Genomic DNA, 19530 nt, shown 5'->3' with positions numbered 1-19530 from the left:
GTACAGCGAGACCTGGGTGTCTTTGTACACAGGTCACTGAAAGTGGGCGTGCAGGTACAGCAGGCAGTGAAGAAAGCTAATGGAATGTTGGCCTTCATCACAAGAGGATTTCAGTATTGTGTAGAGAGGTTCTTCTGCAGTTATATAGGGCTCTGGCAAGACCACATCTAGAGTATTGCGTACAGTTTTGGTCTCCTAATTTGAGGAAGGACATCCTTGTGATTGAGACAGTGCAGCGTAGGTTCACGAGATTGATCCCTGGGATGGCGGGACTGTCATATGAGGAAAGATTGAAAAGACTAGGCTTGTATTCACTGGAGTTTAGAAGGATGAGGGGGAATTTTTATAGAAACATATAAAATTATAAAAGGACTGGACAAGCTAGATGCAGGAAAAATGTTCCCAATGTTGGGCGAGTCTAGAACCAGGGGCCACAGTCTTAGAATAAACGGGAGGCCATTTAAGACTGAGGTGAGAAAAAACTTTTTCACCCAGAGAGTTGTGAATTTGTGGAATTCCCTGCCACAGAGAGCAGTGGAGGCTAAATCACTGGATGGATTTAAGAGAGAGTTAGATGGAGCTTTAGGGGCTAGTGGAATCAAGGGATATGGGGAGACGGCAGGCACGGGTTATTGATTGGGGACGATCAGCCATGATCAAAATGAATGGCGGTGATGGCTCGAAGGGCCGAATGGCCTCCTCCTGCACCTATTTTATATGTTTTCTATGAATGATCTTAGTATATGCATGTATGGAAATCAGATTATAACCAAGCACTTGGCCCATGTTGAGCAACCTGGGTCTCACTGCACACCTGGTACTACTCCTGACCCTGACTCCAGTTGCATACCTTCTCTCATTCCTGACCCTGAATCCAGCCTTACACCTGGTCCCCTATTCTACCCTGATCATAGCTGCTTACCTGCTTAGGTTCCCAGTGCTGAACACTCCCATTGTCCCAGCTTTGACTGCACACCTAGTACTATTCCAGACCTTGACTCTGGATGCAAACTTGGCCTTGCTCCTAGCCCCTCTGCACTGACAATATATCTGGCCCACACATAAAGCCCCTTATCTGACCCCCTGGACTTAACCTATTACGTTCAAGTCGACAGGTGCTTATCTAATGCGGTAATCTTTTATGGGGCACTTCACGAACAGATTTGCTACATCCATTGGCTTCCTTGTTTTCTAACGTGCTAGTTACTTTATCAAAAAAGTCATCAATTGGTTGAACACAATTTCTCACACGTAAAATTATGCTCACTCAGCTGTTTAAGTATTCTGTTACCATTTCCATCATTTTATTAACAAACTGTCCTGAAGTCATTTTCACCCCCAATATTTTCTTTTTTTTGCTGTCTTCCTCTCAGCTCGGACTTTTTCAAAATGCAAAGCCTAATAACACTATATATTCTATTTAATGTGATCTTGAGAGTACATAATATTTTCTGTGGTATTCATAACACAACAATGATAAAATATCTTTATTTTGATTGCATCTACCAACATGCACACATCATTATATTATAGTTAATATGTACTGAGTGCAAATTTATGTTCCAATGCTCCCCATTCCCAATTACTTTTACATTGAAGTGATCGAATTCCAAGTGAAGTTTAAATGGCATCAGAAAAATAAAACCTCCGAATGGATGGATGATATTCATTACATGATTGGTTGGAGTCTGCATCAGTACAATTACTATATTAAACTTTGAATCTTCAGATGTCCTAGTTCAAGCTAAAATTAAAGACAAATAATAATCTCCTCACACATTCCCCTGCAAGTATCTCTGTCACTCCTTTAAAATATGCCCCTTCTTTGAACAAGCTCTTAAACATCGCATCTGAATCAGTTTCCATCTGATTACACTCCTTGAGGATGTTCATCTACGTGTTCAATAAATAAAACAATGAGATTGGGAATATTTCTATTCAACTTGTCAAAGGAATTTAAGGGGGAGGGGGTTTAGAAATAGTCTGCGAGGAAAACAAACATAATAATTGAGTGGCAAATGACAAAAGTACTACCTTCCCAATATTTAACTGAAGGAAATAGTGGGTTATTGGGGCTGTATGTTGTGACAGACAGCCTGACACCTTGCATGTCATTTTAATATTACACTTATCCCATCCCCCTGGATATTCCAGATTAATAAATTAAGGTTTTGTCAACTAATTACAAATCAGGCTAATTACAAATCAATAACATTAGCCAACTCCGAAACACGAAGCGCTGAGCATTGGGATCCAGACATCACGAACAGCTGGCCTCAGTTCCCTGCTCACATCTGGCTGTGTTCTCTGTCTGAACCAGGGGGCTGTCCCCCCTCCCACGGTTGTGACTTTTTGAAATTTGATATTAAAATCATGTTTTAGTGCATTGTAGAAGTATGATTTTAATGTTTTTTGTTTAAAGTATTTTTATGAGGTAACTTTTTAAGGGGTAACTTTTTACACACAAAGGGTGGTGGGTGTATGGAACAAGCTGCCAGAGGAGGTAGTTGAGGCAGGGACTATCCCAACATTTAAGAAACAGTTAGACTGATGCATGGATAGGACAGGTTTGGAGGTATGGACCAAAAGCAGGTTGTGTAGCTGGGACATGTTGGCGGGTGTGGGCAAGTTGGGCTGAAGGGCCTGTTTTCACACTGTATTACTCTATGACTACATTATACCTCCACCATGCATGAATGCTTCAAAATCAAGTGGTCGAGTTTTATTACCATATACTCAAGCATAGAAACATAGAAAACAGGTGCAGGAATAGGCCATTAGGCCCTTCGAGCCAGCATTGCCATTCAATATGATCATGGCTATTCATCTAAAATCAGTACCTCTTTCCTGTTTTTTCCCCATATCCCTTGATTTCGCTAGCCCCAAGAGCTAAATGTAACTCTCTCTTGAAAGCATCCAGTGAATTGGCCTCCACTGCCGTCTGTGGCAGATAATTCCACAGATTCACAACTCTCTGAGTGAAGAAAGTTTGGCCTCATCTCAGTCCTAATGGCCTACCCCTTATTCTTAAACTGTAACCCCTGGTTCTGAACTTGCCCAACGTCGGGAACATTTTTCCTGCAGTTACAGTACGTGAAAATCTAGCAGGCAAGCAGGATGCTTTCTCCAACCACCCCCATTTGAAGGCCAGTGTCTTCCACCACTTCTAGTGCTTGGTACATACTTCCAGCAGCCACTGGTTATCCTTCAGGATGCACCAAGCCGCAGCCTGGCCCATGCCGGTCACCAGTGCGAATTCGGCAGAGATTCTCACGGCAGCGGCCCAACGCTTCCGACGCCTCTGGCTGCCCGGGACTCTTGCACTGAGGCTGCTCCATGGCCGGTGCTGCAGCGAGCGACAGCCTGGCAAACACTCGCCAGCCCTGGCATCCCGTCCTCATCTGCCCCCGCCGCTGCTTCTGCTTCCATCCCTCCCTCCGCCCCGGATCTCCAACACCCATGACCAGGTTGCTCAGAGCACAGCAGCGCCTCTTCCAAAGCCAGAGACATTGAAACATGTATAGCCAAAAAAGTGGGAGGGCTGCAGCCCCCCCCGGTTCCACAGCATATGTACCTCTCTCCTGCCGCTGGCCAGCCTCGCTCATGTCAGCTGCTTCCCGCAAATCCTTAAATTCTGACTGCCGCCGGGAGAAGGACATGGCCTTACTTGCTGCGCTGGATGACACTCATTCACTACCTGGTCCGTGTCTTTCAATGTCAATTTGCATGGAGACATGGTTTGGAGGTGCGTGACGATTCAGTCAAGTGAGAATAACAGTGAATAAGAGTGTTACTGTCTTGTCAACAGACGTGCACACAAGTAGTTGAGATTAGTTTTGAAATTCTCGTTGATCACAGAATTTCTCATGACAGAGCCTGAGAAATTCTGTGATCAGTGTGAGAGCGTGAGAATTAGGCGAAATGCATGAGTTTCACGCTCAATGCGTGAGAGTTGGCAGGTCTGCATTTATACCAAGCCAATTAACTTACAAATCTGTACATCTTTGGAATGTGGGAGGAAACCGAAGAATCTCAGAGAAAACCCAGGCAGGTCAAGGGAAGAACGTACAAATTCTGTACAGACAGAACCCATAGTCAGGATGGAGCCCCAATGCAGTGGTCGATGGAGTGGAAAAAGAGTTGGGGAATAGTGCCAGGGTCTGTTTGGAACAAAGACTATTCATCGTAACCAACAAAAAGGTGGGCAATGCTGCGGCACATGAAAGAAGTAAAAAGAGAAGTCGTAGAGAGTGAGGACATATTCCACCAGGCAGAGGAGAATGTTAGCTGGGAAAATCTCATTGTATCTCTGTAAAATAATTTAATTGTCCCATTGTCAGCACAATGACAATTAAATACTTTGGACCCTTGATTGTAACCCCTCACAAATCATCACAAAACAAAACCATCTCTGTTGCCTGGTTTTGAGCTGTCCACTGGTGTGGATAACTAAGCTTCATTTTAGTAATCCTCTCAAATTTCATAATGATCTTTCATTCATCAATGAAATTTACCGCAGTCAATTGATGCAAACCTCATAAATAACAAGGAAGCTAGGAAAATATAATGCAATAGTTTGCAAATGACATTCAATGCATTTGACGCATTTCGGAGCTCCCGCAACGGCAACTTCTCCTGCCGGAATCGTGAGGTTTAAATGACTCGGAGCGGGGCCTAACATCGACCGGCACGGCTTAAACGGCCACGGGACTTACCATCGCCCACCGGGGGCTTTAACATCATGAACCCCAGTCGCCGCGATGCTGCAGTTGGACTGCTGGACCGCGGGAGAAGAACAAAGGGAGAGATAAGACTTTTGCCTTCCATCACAGTGAGGAGGTGTTGGAGATTCACTGTGATGGATGTTTGTGTAAACTGTGTTAAGTGTGTGTCTTAGTTTTTTTTTTTGTAATGTCAAGACAGTATTAATGAAATTTTGTTCAAACCTTGTGTGTTTATTTATTTTTTAAAACATTTATTAGCTATAGTTAGAAGAAAAGAAAGGGGGAAAAGCAAGAACGAGAAAAAGTGAAATGTGCAAAGATAAAACCCCTAGACTACCAAAGTGGTGTAGCCAAAGAGTGATTAAATGAAAGAAAGAAGAAAGGAATAGAAAAAATAATAAAAATAAAAAGACAAAAAGGGAAATAAAGAAAAAAGTGGTGATATACCTGCCTCGCATCCCTCCGCACCCATCACCCAACCTGTAATTAGATTTAACTCCAAAATTGTGTTGTACTATACTATTCTTGTAATAAATCAATGAACGGTGTCCATGTCTTCAACAAATGATCTGTTTTTTCTGCTAAGACAAGTCCAGCGTCTCAGACTTGTTTGTAATCCACATCTAAAGAGTAGGGACAGATGTATGTTTCCAAAATTTGAGTATTAGTTTTTTTTGCCGTTATCAGGCCATAATTAAGGAAACGTCTTTGAAATAATGATAGCAGAGCAGGCTTCTGACGTACCTAGAATAATCACTTCCGTGTCGGGGTCCAATTTTGTTTTTAGTGTTTTTGAAACATTTTCAAAAATTCCTCTCCAAAAATTATGTAACTTTATACAAGAGGCAAAGGAATGTGTTATAGTTGCTTCCTGAAGGAGACATTTATCACAAATAGGAGATACATTTGGAAAGATCCTATTCAGTTTAGACTTTGAATAGTAGAGTCTGTGCAGTATTTTAAATTGAATTAACGAATGCCTAACTTTAATCGAGCAATTGTGTATATATAGGTTTTCTTCCCATGTGTTATACAGATATGCTATTAACTTGTTTGACTCCGAGTCTATTCATACATTCGTCTAGTATGTCTGGCAACAAAGATTGGTAGTCTTGGGTATATGATTTCAGATAGTCTCGAATTTGAAGATATCTAAAATATTGATTACCTTTCAGGTGATATTTCGACTGTAATTCTTGAAATGAGAGAAGAGTTCCCATCTCATAAAGATCTGAGTTTTTTGATTCCTAATCTTTCCCAATATGTGAACTTTTTGTCTAAAATAGATGGCTTGAACAAAGGATTATTGGCAATTGGTGAAATAAGAGATACATTTCTCAGTTTAAGGGTTGACTTCACTTGTCTCCAGATTCGTAAAGTACTGTGGATAATCAGATTTTTCTCATATAGTGTTTTCTTCAAATTTATTGGAGAAAGAAGAATTTGAATTTGAATTTCGGTCTGAACAAAATTTTGTTTCCCTGCAGTCATCCATCCATCCATCCATCTGTCTGTCTGTCTGTCTGTCTATCTATCTATCTATCTATCTATCTTTATATAAAACTCTGTGGCTGCCGCCTGCCGTCCGGCTGCCTTTCTGCCTTTTGATTTATTCCATCGTGTGATGTCACAATGCCCAATACTCGCAGATGTCCAATCGGAATGCCCAATGCTCGCAGATGTCCAATCGGAATGGATCCATTTACATGTACAGCAGCCGGCTGTCTTTCTTCCTTTGATTCCTTGCCACGCCGAATCCAGACGCACAATCACCGAGATCTTTTCCATTTCGGTAGAGATTTCACTTTTCTTTCTAAGTATCCACTCCTCATTACATTTCATCGTGTTTATGCACACTTTTTTAATCAAATCCTTCTCCCCCCCCCCCCAATATTTCTTAAATAAACTGCCTTCTCACCCATAGAAGCAGCCCTGATTTTTTCCATTTCGGTAGAGATTTCACTTTTCATTCCAAGTATCCACTCCTCATTACATTTCGTCGTCTTTATGTACCCATTTTAAATCAAATGCTTCTACCCCCATCCCCCCCACACTCACTCATATTGTCGCCTCCTGCTGGCCAGCGACCATAACGGCTGCTGGCGCCCGCATCTCGCCTCAAAGACGCCATTTAAAAACAGCCGCACTGCTGATTCCTGAGCCGCTTGAGTTGGAGGACCACGTCTCCCGTGGGGGCTATGAGTAGGGAACGGCTGCGTTGGGGGAGCAGACCCAACGGGTCTGCACTTAGTCTAGTATATCTATAAAACTCTGGGGCTATCCGTCCGGCTGCCGTCCGGATCCCTTTCTGCCTTTTGATTCGTGCCCGATACTCGCAGATGTCCAATCGGAATGGCCGATGCTCGCAGATGTCCAATCGGAATGGATCCATTTGCATGTACGGCTGCCGGCTGCATTTCTTCCTTTGATTCATTGCCACGCCCAATCCACATGCTCAATCTCCGAGATCTTTTCCATTTCGGTAGAGATTTCGCTTTTCTTTCTAAGTATCCGCTCCTCATTACATTTCGTCGTGTTGAAGTACACGTTTTTAATCAAATCCTTCTCCCCCCCCCCCCCCACCCCCAAGTATTTCAAAAATAAACTGGCTTCTCCATTTACATGTCAGCTTCCAACACACTTCGAAACAAAGTTGCAAGACAGGGACACTCTGAACTTTTCACCTCAATGGGATATCACAGCAAGTGCTTCAACAGGAGGGGGAGGGCCAATTGGTATTGCAATTGGAACTGCTGCAGCAGGCAGGGAAGGTGATATTTGATTTTTTTTTTAATCCACTGCTGAAGGAGGCAGGGGAGTGCTGGAATCTTACATTTGGGAACGGGTTCAGTTCCGTTGGAGGAGACGGGTGCATGGTGGTATATTGGGTTGGGGGATCACACCATTGGGGGAGCAGACCCAACGGGTCTGCACTTGGTCTAGTATACAATAAAAATGACAAAAACACACAATCAACACAAATTTAACATCCACCACAATGAGTTCACCAAACACCTCCTCATTGTGATGGAAGGCAAAATCTTAAAGTGTCTGTCTCTTCCCTCTTTGTTCTCCCTCTGCATTAAGGCCCAGGATTAACATGTTGTGACCCCACCGGGTGATGGTAAGTCCCGCGGCTCAACCGTGCTCCGCGAACGGGCCGGTTCAAACTCCGCGGGTGGTCGCCGTCGCCTCTGCTGCCGTTACAGCTCCGGGGCTGAGTCGGGTCCCCGCTGCCGCTTCCGCCGCCACAGCTCCGGGGCCGAGTAGGGTCTCCGCTGCTGCTGCTGCCGCCGCAGCTCCGGGGCCGAGTAGGGTCTCCGCTGCCGCCGCTGCTGCTGCTACCGCCGCAGCTCCGGGGCCGAGTCGGGTCGCTGCTGCTGCAGCACTGCCACAGCTCCGGGGCCGCCAGCTCCGCCATTAGACCTCGGTGCAGACGGAGACGGGGACGGGGAATACGACAGAAAAAAGTCGCATCCCCCCGAAAGAAGAGACCAAAACATGTTTCTCCCGCCCCACCCACACACATAACAACTTTTTTTTTTTTTGTTTTTTTTATTAGAAGTTAATACAGCACAAAACAATACAGTGGAACCTAATTTTAGGTGCCAACTATGTAATACCGTAATCCATTCTATGTACAACCTCTAGTTTTATGTTATAAGAAGGAAGTAAGCAGGACAAGAAAAAGAAAACAATAGAAAGGGGAAAAAGTGGAAAAATAGATGGTAGAGAGTAGAAAAACGTGAAGTGTGTATATAAAAAATAAAAAAAGGAAGAGAGAAAGTGGAAAGTAGAAATAGAAGAGAAGGCCCCTTAAAAGAGAATTTTTCAAATCTGTATTCGGAGATGTAGATCTATCCGCGTCATGAACTGAAATCAGCAATCCTTACGGTACCGCTGCATCACATGATTCCAAAAAGTCGATGAAAGGAGACCAACTCCTTAAGAATTGGTCATATTTATCTATTAGTCGGAGTCTCATTTCTTCAAGGCATGCTATGTCCATCATATTCCTAATCCACATTTTAACAGTTGGTGTGGTTGTATTTTTCCAAAATTTAAGTATCAATTTCTTTCCAATTATTAACCCATAATTAAAAAAAACATTTTGATCTTTATTTAAATTGGTATCTTCTCCTATTATTCCAAATATAATCCATTCCGTTTTGGGTTCTATTCTTGACTTGAAAATCTTTGTAAATATATCAAATATATCACTCCAAAATTTATTCAACTTTGTACATCCTACAAATGAATGTGTTATATTAGCGTTTTGAAACAGACATTTATCGCATCTGGGAGAGACGCTTGGATAAAATTTATTCAACCTCGTTTTTGAATAATATAGTCTATGTAATAATTTGAATTGAATTAAATTATGTCTTGCATTAATAGAACAGTTATGTGTATTCATCAAATACTTTTCCCATCTATCCTTCGAGATCTTTATCATTAGCTCTTGTTCCCAATCTTCCCTTAATGCTTCTGTTGAGGGTGATTCTCTATTTAATATATTATTATAAAAGTATGATATTAATTTTTGTGAATCAGCCTTAATATTCATTGCTTCTTCTAAAGGATCGAAAAATATAGTTTGAAATCTATGTGTATATTTCTTCATAAAGTCGCATACCTGTATATATTTAAAATATTGATTATCCTTCAATTTAAATTTTAATTTTAATTGTTGAAATGATAACAGTTTGCCCACTTCATACATATCCCCTACTTTTCTAATCCCCAGTCTATCCCATTGTTGATATGTGTTGTTGATGAGAGAAGGTTTGAATGCGGGGTTGTTCAATAGTGGGGTTAGTACTGATAAATTATTTAATTTCAAGGATACTTTTATTTGTTTCCAAATTCTTATTATATTGTGAATAATTGAGTTCTTCTTATATATTATACTATTCAATTTTATCGGTGAGAGCAGGATCGTTCCTATATCGTGCGGATAGCACTCCTCTTTTTCCATTCTTATCCACTCCAACTGCTGAGTGGAACTATCCAGCCAGTATATTATGTTCTTAATATGCACTGCCCAGTAGTAATATATAAACACATAACAACTTAATAAAACAAAGTTAGCTAAAAAACAGGACAAAGGAACAAAATAGAAAGAAAAAAACAGACGGACTGCAGGCGGGCCGCAGCTGTTAAGCCAGCGCCGCCATCTTGAAGAATCACACCGATATTAAAAGGCGAACAATCCTCTCTGTCCATTATTAACCAATTTACCTGTTGGCCTGTATTGTCCAACCAATAGATTATATTTTTAATATTTGTTGCCCAATAATAGTATTAAAAGTTGGGGAGAGCCAATCCACCAGTTTCTTTGGGTTAACATAGGTGCCGTTTATGAATTCTATGTGTTCTATAATCCCAAATAAAGTTTATAATCAGAGAATCAAGTTTTTTGAAAATAATTTTAGGAAGATATATCGGTATTGATTGGAATAAGTGCAGGATTTGTGGGAGGAAGATCATCTTTATAGCATTTATTCTGCCTATTAGAGACATCGGAAGTGTTTTTCAAAATTGAGAGAGCATTTAATTTAGTAACTTAAGGAGGAAAGTTTGCGTTAAATAGAGAAGTATATTTTCTGGTTACCTGAACACCCATATATTTGAATTTTTCCGTAGCAATTCCGAAAGGGAATTTTAGGAGGTGTGCCGACTCTTTGAATAGAATTGAATAGAATTTATTTGCCACACAACCAGGGTCGGTGGTATTTGGGTTGTCAGCAGCGGTACAATAATAAAGAACACACAACCACAATAAAAATGTAGCACAAACATCCACCACAGCATTCATCACTGTGGTGGAAGGCACAGAACTTGGCCAGTCCTCCTCCATTTTCCCCCGTGGTCGGGACCTCCACTCTCTGCAGCCGTTGCTGCGGGTGTCCAGATGGTAAGGGACAAAGTCAAAGTCAAGGTAAGTCCAGGATCGGCTCTTCCCCACCGGAGATTGAGGTTTTATTGACATAATTTCACTTTTGTTCCAGTTTATTCTATATCGTGAAAAGGAACCAAATTCCTCTATACGATTTAATATACTTGGAATGCTAACTTGGGAATTGGTGATATATAATAATACATCATCTGCATATAATGCTATTTTATTATTGGAGTATTTAGTGATATAGCCATGAATGTTCGGATGTACTCTTATGCTTTCCGCTAGAGGTTCAATCGCAAGGGCAAATAACGGGTGATAATGCACATCTCTGTCTATTGCCCCTAACCTTGTGTGTTTGAATGACAATAAAAGGCATTCTATTTTATTCTATTATATTCGTCAGGTATTTTTGCTCCTTATGAGCCCATTTCCAATCTAATTAAATCATTGTATCTCTTTATTTTTGCCTCTCTCAAATAAGCAGCAAATCAATGTTATTTGATTTAACCTCGTCATGCAACAGCAAATTTCACTTCCCCCCAACCTGTGGAATTTGTTCAGCATTAATAAGCGAGTTCGGTATTCCGACTGCGCATGCCCAGGTCATGGGTCACTCGCTATAAACATTGCCGGGTGCAGATTTGCTGTGTGTTATCTTTGTTTATCAGACCTTCATTTCAGTGAGTGCTTCATGCTTTGTGCTGCTCTGTGGGGTTGGGGTCTGTTGCGGGTCTCCGTCGAGCCGCCGCTGGGCCGTCCCCATTCCCCCCCCCCCCCCCCCCCCCCCCCGGGTACCCCGTCCCCCCCAGGCGGAGGCGGCCAGAGGTAGCGGGCCAGGCTCGTCACCAGCTCGGCTCAGCTCGGGCTACCTCATTATCGTGAGGCTGATGGTTCATTCCATCAATAAAAGGATGTTGCACAATTGTAAGTATTATCTTTCAAACTGGACTTCACTCTGCTCTCAGAAAAGTAGTTGAAAATTCATATAACTTTCTATGAAGAACACCCCGTGTTTGCACTTCATAAAGTTCACATAACAGTTTAAATGGCCATCGATCTTATCAACTAATTTCTAGATTTTATTCTGCACATATCTTATTCTTCTAAAAATACGAGCAAACCTTTTGAAAAACCAAATGCAATTTTTCTGAATGTCCCTTACTTTAAATGTGCTTCATAACACAAACTATTGCATATGAATGGAAGGTTTTCTTTCCATTGGGAACAGCAAGACACAATCCATCATTTGCATGGCATTACTCCTGGGAACTCACGTATCTTTCACCAGTGTGCAAATTTCTGAAAGAGTATAAAACTTGTGAAACAGATGTTAAGACTTAAAATGGAACAGATGTAAACCTTAATCCAGAAACAACTTTTTTGATTAGCCTAGCCCCAGATAGTAGCATCTGGGTATACACATGCCCGAGTGGAGTTTTCTCTGCATTCCCCAAGTTGTGATTTATCACTTGGTTAATTTCTGAGATGAAGCTTTGTAAGCTGTGACACCTGGAAAAACATATTTCCAGCTTCACATCTAAAATAAGATATAACATTAGCGATTTATTCTATGTAGATAATGAAGGGAGGTGGAGATAATATTAGAAACCTAATCAATTCATAGGTTGACAAAAGCAGCTATTAGATAATTTGGCAGTCTTGTCATGCCTAAACTAGACATGGGATCTATTTCCCTTGTGCGTTCAGAGTCATGTTAGTTCCCAGTGAAACAATATCTCAATTAAAATTCTCATCCTTGTATTCAAATCCCGCAGTGGCCTGAACCACCTGCACATCCCCATCCCCAATGCCCCAACCATTTCTCTTTCACAGTAATCTCCAGCCTCACAATGCTCTGGGATGGCCTCACTCCGATTCTGGACTGCTTGTCATCCCTGTTTGTAATCACCACATCAACCGGGCCTTCAGCTGCCCTCCTTAAACCTTTCCAACTCCACAATTTTCTGCTTAAAACCCGATTCCTTCAGGCAAATATCTGCCAATACTTCCTGTGACCAGGTGTCAAGTGTATTTTTTCTTTAATGGTGTTCCTCGAAAGGACATGGGACATGATGCTACATTAAGTGTGCAGTGTAAATATAAAATGTTGCTGCCTTTGCTGCTGCTATCTCTTAGACACACATCCTTTTGAAATGTGTCACAAATTGGTTTGAACTCCTCTGCCCAAAACTGCAAGAAATTCCAGAGAGCTGTAGATGCAGCCCAGTGCATGATGCAAACTATTCCCCATCTACACTTCACGCTGCCTCAAGAAACCAGCCAACATAATGAAGGAACAATTCCAACCCAGTCATTCCTGCTTCTTCCCTCTCCCCTCAGGATACAGAAGTTTAAAAGCACGCACCACCAAATTCAAGAACAAATTCTTCCCCACTGTTATCAGACTATTAAATGGATGTCCCACCCCCCATCCCCCACCCTAGTTGCCCTGTCAGTTCCACTTTTCACATCCATATATTTCTTTGTTATCACTTCTTCTTCACAGGCAACAGTGAATCATTGTGGGCTCTACTTTTCTTTGGTCATCGGTGTCGGCTCTGATTTGTTCTGAACCTTTCAATATTTCTAGTTTCCGTATCCGCTGACTTTCAGTCTCAAGAAGGGTTTCGACCCAAAACGTCACCTATTCCTTGTCTCTAGTGATGCTGCCTAACTCGCTGAGTTACTCCAGCTGTTTGTGTATTTCTTTGGTCACAACCTACAATGTAGTCCCGATTGCAAACCATACACTTTTTTTTTTAATCTACACTTTCTCTGCAGCTGTAACTATATTCTGGACTCTGCTTCTGTTCAGTTTGTACTCTCTGTGTGGTTTGATTGCATTCATGTTTGGTATGATTTGCCTGCATGGCATGCAAAACTACGCTTTTCACTGTATCTCAGTACACATGACAATAATAAAACAATACCAATTAACTAATTGGAACCACATATAAAGAATGGGGAAACAAGGAACTGCAAATGCAGGTTTGCAAACAAAGACACAAAAGTGCTGGAGTAACTCGGAGGGTCAGGTAGCATCTCTGGAGAACAATGGATAGGTGAGGTTTCAGGACCTTTCTTCAGATAAGCTTCAGAATGGGTATTTTCCAGATGTCAGGGAGCTGACATTGCATATTCCAGTTGAACCATCTATAGGAGAGTTAAGGTAAGGAAATAATTTAGGGTAAACTGGAAACGTTGAGACCATCTGCTCTGTAAACACATAAAATTCATGTGTATGAATACACCTCCAACATTATACATGCAATAATGAGCTGGTGAATATAGTCACTGATAGGCTACGTCAATGTTAGGAGAATTACACGTGGAGCTCACCAAACTGCCAGACCTTATTCACATGGCAACTATGATTAAGACGTTCAGGGAAAGGTTAAAAATTCTCCTGACCTAAACTATGTTTAGTATGCCAAAAACATTGAACTTGGCAAAGTACATCGCAGACAACACATTGATTGCATTTAGAACATAGAACATGGAGCAGTACAATGCAAGAACAGGCCCTTCGGCCCACAATGTCTGTGCCGAACGTGATGCCAAGATCTCTTATCTGCCTGCACATAATCCAAATCCCTCCATTCCCTGCGTACCCATATGCCCTATCCATAAGTCTCTTAAATGCCCGGCTCCGGTGGATGGTGACACCGGGAGCTCGCGGATCCCCGGTGGGGGGATGCTTTGTGGGGCACCGGCAGTGGTGACTTCTCCCGCCCGAATTGCGGGGTTGAGAGTGACCTGGAGGGGGGCCCTACAACGCCCGGCGCGGCCTTATTTTGCCGCGGACTAGCGCCCGCCGGGGGCTTTGACCTCGACTTCGGGAGGGAAATGGAGTGCAGGGGAGAGACAAGAACTTTGCCTTCCATCACAGTGAGGAGGAGAGCCACTGTGATGGATGTTTATGTGAATAGTGTTGGTGTGTGTTTTGGTTCTTTTATTGTATTGTATGGCTGCAGAAACTACATTTCGTTTGAACCTCATGTGAGGTTCAAATGACAAATAAAGGTATTGTATTGTATTGTATATCTTCCTCAGCCACCACCCCCGGCAGCTTGTTCAAGGCACTCATCACCTTCTGTGTAAAACAATATTCCCCGCACATCCTTAACTTTTCCCCCTCTCACTTTATAGCTATGCCTTTCCACCCTGGGAAAAAAAGTTTAGACTGTCTATTTATACAAAAAGCTGGATTAACTCAGCAGATCATGCAACATCTCTGGAGAAAAGGAATCGGTGACGTTTCGGGTTGAGACGCTTCTTCAAACTGAGAGTCAGGGAAAAGGGAAACGAGAGATATGCAAAAAAGGTAAAAAGGTAACGATGATTAAGGAAAGGTGGAGTCCACAATGGTCCATTGCTGCCTCAGGTTAGATGATAACGATTTATACAGACAATGAAACTCAACAGGATGACAGTGAAACTAGTATGACAACTCGGGTCTGGATGGGAGGTAGATAGAGGGAATGCAAGGGTTACTTGAAGTTAGTGAAATCAATATTCATACTGCTGTGCTGCAAGCTGCCCAAGTGAAAAATTAGGTGCTGTTCCTCCAATTTGCATTTGGCCTCACTCTAACAATGGAGGAGGCCCAGCAAAGAAAGGTCAGTATGGGAATGGGGAGTTAAACTGTTTGGCAACCGGGAGATCACATAAGCCAAGGCAGACAGGGCGAAGGTGTCAGCAAAACAATCGCCCCAGTCTACGCTTCTATCTATTCAATCTATGCCTCCCATAATTTTATATACTTCTATCAAGTCTCCCCTCAACCTCCGATGTTCCAGAGAAAGCAATACAAGTATATTCATCCTCTCCTTGTAGCTGAAACCTTCTAATCCAGGCAGCATTCCGGTAAACCTCTACATTCTTTCCAAAGCCTCCACATCCTTCCTGTAATGGGACAACCAGAACTGCATGCAATACTCCAAATGCACCCTGAACAAAGTCTAATAGAGCTGCATCATGACTTCCTGACTCTTAAACTCAATGTCCCTAGCAATGAAGGCAGGCAGACCATTTGCCTTCTTTACAACCCGATGTACTTGTGCAGCCTCCTTCAGTGACCTATGAACTTGGACTCCAAGATCCCTCTGTACATCAATGCTGTTAAGGGCCTTGTCATTAACTGTATACTCTCCCTTTATATGCAACCTTCCAAAGTGCAAGACTTCACACTTGCATGGGTTAAACTCCATACGTTTTCCTGTACGAAAGCTACAGTGCGTGTACTAAGTGCTACACTTGGGAGCTGCCATAAGCATACAATGAGGGGACACAAAAGTACCCATGATGTCTGATCCCAAAATGCTTCCTCGAACACATAAATTATGCGATCTTTTCAAAAGTCAGCAACAATTTATACAGGGAAATTATCAACAGAAGTCCACTTGTAGGTAACTGATTCATTTTTAGTGCATTCAGGTATGAAACGCAAGACTGCTGGCTGTAAACTATTTCATTATCAACCTACTGCAGGTTAAAATTTAACAGGAAATGAAAAACTGAGGATGCTAGAAATCTGAAATAAAAGTTGGGAATGCTAGAAATACTGACAAAATGCCAACTCTGCTTCTCTCTTCAGATATAGGCCTGGCTTTTTGAGTTTTCCAAAATACCCTGTTTTTTTTTAATTTAAAAGTAATCGTATTTCGATTTGGAACTGTATTAATCGCTTCAAAATTGTTTCACTTTAATTTTCACCTTTTCATTTAACAGTGGCATTTAGCCCTCTGTATAAAATTACATCCAGCTACCATAATCCTGGTTTCCAATAAAACCTTACGTGGGCCCCTGTCATCAGCAGAGTCTCCGTGGGCAAGGCATCCTTGCAGATATTAAAAAGACAATTCTGGTATTGGTTTACGTTTGTCACATGTACTGAGATATAGTGAAAAACTTTGTTTGCTTGCCTTCAAATCATAGTATATACATGTACAATCAGGCCATACACGGTACAATAGGTAGTGCACAAAGAAAAACACCACAATACAGAATGTAGTCTTAGTGCAATAATGCCATGATTAAACAGACAAAAACAACACATTTCTTTCCATAAAAGGTAATTAATGCATAATACAGATTTTAATAACAATCCAATAGCTTCAAGAGCTTTAGTAACACCTGCCCTTCATTTTAAAGAATTAAAAATAAATGTATTTTAAATTCTTCTGCTACTGGGTGAGATTTGCACTTGCATAGAGTCATAGATTCGTACAGCATGGAAACAGGCCCTTTGGCCCAACTTGCCCACAACTATCAATCAATCAAAAAAACTATCCTATCCACATGCGCGTCCAAATGTTTCTTAAAGTTTACAACAATACCTGCCTCAACTAACTCCTCCGGCAGCTCTTTCCATACACCCACCACCCTCTGTGCAAAAATGTTTCCCCGCAGGTTCCGATTAAATCTTTTCCCCCTCACCTTAAACCTGTCTTCTGGTTCTTGATTCCTCTACTCTGGGCAAAAGACTGTACGTTTACCCAATCTATTCCTCTCATGATTTTGTACACCTCAATATGATCACCACTTATCCTCCTGCATTCCAAGTAATAAAGTCCTAGCCTGCTCAACCTCTCCCTACAGTTCAGGCCCTTGAGTCCTGGCAATATCCTCATAAATATTCTCTGCACCCATTCCAGCTTGACAACATCTTTCCTATAACATAGTGCCCAAAACTGAACACAATAATCTAAATGTGGCCTCACCGGCGTCTCATATAACTGCAATATGACCTCCTAATTTCTATGCTCAATACATTGAAAGAGCTCGATTTCTCTCACATTCCATGATGGTAGATCCACATATCTGCAAAGACTGTGTTTATTAACTATCCCTGGTTTTTCTCTATATGGTGGTGAGCTACCTTCTTAAATCACTAATGCTGTTAGGGAGAGGGTTCCAGGATTTTGACTAATGTGAAAGAATTTCCTTGCAAGGCAGGGAACCCACTTGTGGTGACATTCTTGTGTGCCTCCTACCCTTGCAGGTTGAGGATGCAGTTAGTGTTGCTGAAGCTTTGTTGTGGAAGTTTGTTGGGCAACATGGCATACTCTAGCTCCTGCTTCTTACGATTTCTTATGAAGAACATTTTGTACTTGGTGCACTCTACATACATGGTGAAGGGAGCGAACATGTGTAATTCAGTATCATTTCAGCCCTCAGGATGGTATATCAAACCACCACACTTCTGCACTTAATAGTACTTGGTTTCACTGTCCCTCATATATGGAGGCCAAAGCAACAAGAACACTTAAGTTTATGACATCAATCCAATGCGTTCTGAAATAACAGGTCTAATGTTTCACCGAGGATAGGTGGATGGGATTAATTGGCTTTGGAAAAAATTATCCCATTTTCAAATTATTTGTAGCTGAATGCTGTATATTTTAATTAAATGCTCTTCAGTCTGATCATGCAAACATTCAAACTGCATTCATATCGCTCATCATGTTTTAAGTATGGAGAAACTGGAAAAGGTGTCTTGTCAGCTGCATTCTTGTGTATATCAGCTCTCCCTCTGTACCTGATGGTTATCATTTTCCCACTAAAATCGATATTTGTTAAAATGATTAAGAAATCTCCCTACTCCTAAGCTTGATCCCCACAACCATTGACCACACACATCACTAGCCAGCAGGTGAAGCTTGAGATAAGAAGGTGCTTTATTATTTTCAGATGGGCTCAACAGCCTGCAGCAAAGGAGGCAGGTTCTCTGTGCCAAGCTCACAATGTAAACGTTTTTCAGTGGAATTCAACTGTAGCAATAAAATATCTAGAGGTCAGCGGGTCAAAACACCACCATCCCATTCCTCAGGGTCTACAGCTGGCTGAGCTATGCACAACCAGTATAAATCAGGGATGCCTCTGAACATGCGATACAAGCAAACCATTTAACCTTTCATCAGATAAAGGAACTGGCATTTCAGGCCGTGAACAGTGCATCATAAATTAACATTCTTGGGTAGATTTTAATACCCCAGAACTGTACAGTGCAGGTGGTTCAAAATGATTGCGAACACACTTATCTGTGTCCCCAGCATGTTCACAAGTCGTAAGCAGACAAGCAATTAGATCCTAATAATATTTAAGCTGGAGTACAATAACTTCAGTCAAAAGTGAAACAAAAAAGAAAGAAATGGGAGAATTACATGATATATAATAATAATAATAATAACTTTATTTATAAAGCACTTTAAAAACAACCACTGTTGCAACAAACAAAGTGCTGTACATGACTAATCATGAACAAAAAAAATAAAACATTATTACAAGACAATAAAAACATTAAAAGAGAGAGTAAAAACAATAAAAAAACATTAAAAACACTAAAACAGGAGCAAAGTCTCATGCAGGGTCAAAAGCCAAGGAATAGAAAAGGGTTTTAAGACTGGTTTTGAAGATGGACAGTGAGGGGGCCTGTCTGATGTGCAACGGCAGAGTGTTCCATAATGTCGGAGCAGCAACAGAGAAGGCTCTATCCCCACAAAATATGACCAAGACATAGGACAAGAATTAAGCCAATTGGCCCAACAAGTCTGCTCCACCATTTGATCATGGCTGATCTATTTTTCCCTCAAACCCATTCTCCAGCCTTCTCCATGTAACCTTTGATGCTTACTAATCAAGAACCATAATCAATAATGACCAAAATAGTGGAAACCTACACTAAATAAACTTTAACTGGCAGCAAGTTCATTACTGAGAAAACAAATTATACCACTTATTGTTAGACGGCCAATTTGCAGATCACGACCGCAACTGTAAGTATCTAGTAGTGCTTGGGGGGGAAAAGAGTCAGAGTCAAATGGTTAAAAGCAAGAATAAACAACCCTTTCATCTCTCATCTGTAGGGACACAATTTGAATTGCAAGCAGATCCAATATT

General features: G+C 41.6%; 1 protein-coding gene across 2 annotated transcripts in view; it reads right to left on the bottom strand.

The window, feature by feature from the left end:
• gstcd (glutathione S-transferase, C-terminal domain containing) overlaps window positions 1-19530 on the bottom strand; it is a 219554-nt gene that overhangs the window by 153044 nt on the left and 46980 nt on the right. The window lies entirely within an intron of this gene.

The sequence above is a fragment of the Leucoraja erinacea genome, chromosome 1 (genome assembly GCF_028641065.1).
Source record: "Leucoraja erinacea ecotype New England chromosome 1, Leri_hhj_1, whole genome shotgun sequence".
Classification (NCBI taxonomy): Eukaryota; Metazoa; Chordata; class Chondrichthyes; order Rajiformes; family Rajidae; genus Leucoraja; species Leucoraja erinaceus.
Note: the sequence above shows the minus strand (reverse complement) of the source record. Positions and strands in the feature narration are given on the sequence as shown.